This window comes from Pristiophorus japonicus, chromosome 1 (genome assembly GCF_044704955.1).
Source record: "Pristiophorus japonicus isolate sPriJap1 chromosome 1, sPriJap1.hap1, whole genome shotgun sequence".
Lineage (NCBI taxonomy): Eukaryota > Metazoa > Chordata > Chondrichthyes > Pristiophoridae > Pristiophorus > Pristiophorus japonicus.
The window spans coordinates 308,275,420-308,279,357 of record NC_091977.1 but is presented as its reverse complement, the minus strand read 5'-3'; positions in this window follow the sequence as shown (position 1 = coordinate 308,279,357).

Here is a 3,938-nt window from a genome sequence, read left to right as displayed (position 1 = left end):
TCCCGCTCGCCGAAAAAATTGCTATGAAAAAGTTGAACTGACCTGAACTAATCATAGAGGTGTGGACGTCATTTTGTAAATCGCAGGTCGCTTCATTGAAAAGGCTGTTTCAACTTTGGGGGAGTTTGGATGTACTCTTGAGTTCTTTTAAGGTGATGTGACCATCTGAACAGACATCTTATCATACTATGAACGATTGGATTTTACTTTAGGTGTCTTAGTGGGGACATTTATTGCTTGTGAACAATCGGCATTATACTTCTAGTTATTGGAATGGGGCCAGCCATTTCTCAGCCTGCCTTGATGATAACGCAGATGCTGCAGAGAACAAATGGCACAACGTCTAATCCACAGCATTATGTGCTCAATCTAAAATGTGCCAGACTGATGAGGAGGACCAGACCATACATCCCCCGCACTTACAGGGAGAAGCAGTCTTACCTCGACTTATCCAAGAACACCTACCTTCGGAGACTGCGCTTCCACAAACTGGCTATCAGTGAGATATGCCGGCTCATTAGGGCAGATCTGCAGCCTACCAGCACCATCAGGACTGCACTGTCCGTCGAAGTCAAGGTGACTACTGTCGTTCTACGCATCGGGTTCCTTTCAGGCCTCCGCTGGCGACATTTGTGATATATCTCAGCATGCCACACATTGTTGCATTAGACAGGCCACTGAAGCCCTGTAAGCACATAGGATGGACTTTGTCAGTTTCTCTATGACCACGGAGGCTCAGACTGACAGGGTTCTAGGACTCTACTGAATTGCTAACTACCCAAGGTGCAGGGAGCAATAGACTGTACGCACATTACCATGCAGGCACCTTTTCAGGATGCAGAGGTTTTTCGCAACCAAAAAGGATTTCACTCCAACTTGTCGACCACAACCCGATAATTATGGCAGTGAATACCAAATTTCCAGGCAGCATCGATGAGGCTCTAATCCTGTTTCAGAGCACTGTATCTGACATGATTATCAGTCAGCCACAAGGTCAATGCGGGATGCTTGGTGACAAACGATATGGCCTCGCCACCTGGCTGATGACCTCCCTGCGTGACACCCACACCGAAGCCGAGAAGCGATATACGAGAGCCACAGAGTCACTCGCAATGTGGTCCAGAAAACCATCGGTGTGCTTAAGCAGCACTTTAGATGCCTAGACCACTTAGGAGGGGAGCTACAATACAACCCTGAGCAGATAGCTCAATTCGTGGTCATGTGCTCCATGCTGCACAACTTGGCTATCAGGAGGGGGCAACAATTGCCAGAAGGGACTGACGGTCCACCTCAGGAGAGAGAGGAAGAGGAGGACGAGGAGGTGGATGCTGACCTCGGGCCAGACAATCAAACTGACACTGAAACCATGCCCTCGCCCCCCTCTAGACTGCAGAAAAGGGCCCGTGGTGGCTATATAGCTGCAAGACTCTTAAGTAAGCAGCTCATAAATGAGCGCTTTGCCTGAAAGAACGTTGCTGTTATTGACAAAGCTGACACAGTGCTGTGTGTGCAGCTCAGACATCAATGGTGGGCATCACCTTGATGCCAGTTAAAGTTTAAGTTGATTCAAATTAAGTTTACTTATACCCTTTCATGTTAAGGAATCACCAGTGTGTAACAGTGCAGCTATCTGAGACAATTCGCAACAAGGTTATGTTAAATAAAAAATATTTAATCCGACCATTTGTCTGAAATCTTAAGTATAACGGTCAAAACCCCCACCCCACCCCAAAACACATTTTATAACATTGACATCAATCAAATGGTCAACATTTCCAGCAACACAGAACACAAATACAAACCAACAGGGTGGCCCCCTGCCCTCTCATCCCATACCTTACAACAAATTTCACACACCAAGATGGAGATATAACAAAGCCATCACCTGCGGACATGCACCTCACTTTCCCCCACCTCCCTTCTCCCCACCTCTACCCCTTCCCCTCATAACTCCATGCCGCCTGGCAGAGGCACTCCTCAGGCAGTGCCTCATTGGGGGGGATGAAGGCAGAGCCGGTGGTTGCATGGATATGGGAGCGGGCGGTCCTGAGGTGGGAAGCTTTTCCAATCCAGAAGCAAGATATTGCTCCTGCCTAGCATGTGTCATTGACAATGGGGGCGTGGCACTTTGGGGTGCAGTGCCGTGCTCCGGGACCACTGGGAGGCCTCTGCCACCAGTGTTCCTGGCTATCGCCTCCAGGGCCTCCGCCATCCATGGAACGTATTCCGTCATGGTGCCGGACATGCTGGCCAGCTGTCGGGATATGCCCCCCAATGTCTGGTGGATCTGCTGACCTATGCCAACAGTCCTCCTGGACAAGTACACCATGTCTCCGGTCAGACCTGCCGCTGGTGGAGCAGACCTGCCGCATCTAAGAAACCTTCACGGGGTCGGCGCCGTCCTGGGGACAACTGGGGTGCCCTATTGGTGAGGTGCTTGGGCCCAGTATCTCCAGAGTGGAGGTGTGAATGGCCGCAGGAGCACTAGATGGCGTTGGGGTTGAGGTGCAATGCAGGCTCCTCAAAGTCTGCGCTGTCACCCAGCAGATTGATGAACGACAATCGGAGCTCCTCAGCACCAGGTGTAGGATCGTCCGGCAAGTCCGGCCCCGCACCCCCACCTGCTGGGCTCAGTGGTCTTACCTGGGGACGTGCAGCTGGCTGAGCTGCAAAACACAAATGAGGTTATTAGAGGAGAAGTGGGTGCTAGGGTCACAAGGTAATTACAGCACTACACACAGCATATGCACATCAAAAGCACCACCGTTATCAAAATCAGCACAGACATATTTCATGACCATCAACACATTCTGCATTGCAATGATTCTCATGAGGCCAGCATTATTTAGAGGACACTTTTAGCAATCATCTATCATATATTATTGTTCGGTATGAGTGAGTATGGCATCTATTGACTTTACATCACACAATGGTGTATACTTTACTCACGTGGCATCACTTCAGATTCTGTAGCTGCTTGCGTGGCCGACCGGGGGTGGCTCCCCACGAGTGCGAGCACCCGCCCCTCTATATCGGTGATGTCGATGATGACTGGTGGCTCCCACCCGTTCATCTCTGCTTGGCCCTATTCCTTGAAACCTTCTTCTGTAAAAGGTAACAACAGGACGACATGGCATGAGATCATTGCATGATATCATTGCTAGATACTGTCTCAGAGACTGATACAACACATAACCGGCAGATGTAATCATGATTATTATGATAATTATCATTCTTTACCTAAAGACGTACACCGTGAATGCAAGCTTGGAGTACAACATTCCCGATAAAAGTGAAAGACCTCACATTTGATTTTAATCACTCATGACACTTACAAATCAAATTATCTAAATATATAAGTACATGTAAATAAATGTTATGCTTAATCTGGCGGATCCAACAAGGTCGTCCCATTGCTTTCAGCATTAGTTGACCTGACGCACCTCGTTGGTCGCCGACGAGACTACCTCGGCTACCTTGGCCCATATCTTCTGGTAGGCCTTTGTGATGGGTTTCCCACGACCTCCCTGTATCAAATCACCCCAGCGTGACTCAACCTCCTGCATGAGGGAGACATTTGCCTCATCCGAGAATCTCCTCACTCTCTTTCGTCCTCCCAATTGTTCCTCTCCCAGCTCACTGCTTTCACCAGCCTCAGTCTCCACAGCGTGCTGTATCGCCTCCTCCACTCCCTCCATTATAGGCACTAAATGAATGAAACTATCTGGCTGGTACCAGCTAACTCTTTTCTTATAATGTTGTATTAAGGTCAAAATTCTCCCTCCTAGCTCCTAAAACAGGCAAACAAGCACACCCCACCCACACCTTCACTCCCTTTCTGCTCCTTATCTCTCTGTCTCCTCTTATGCACATGTAATGATGATCCCTGACCTCCTGAAACACGGGAAATGAGTGTTGCCATGTTGTTGCTAAGGACG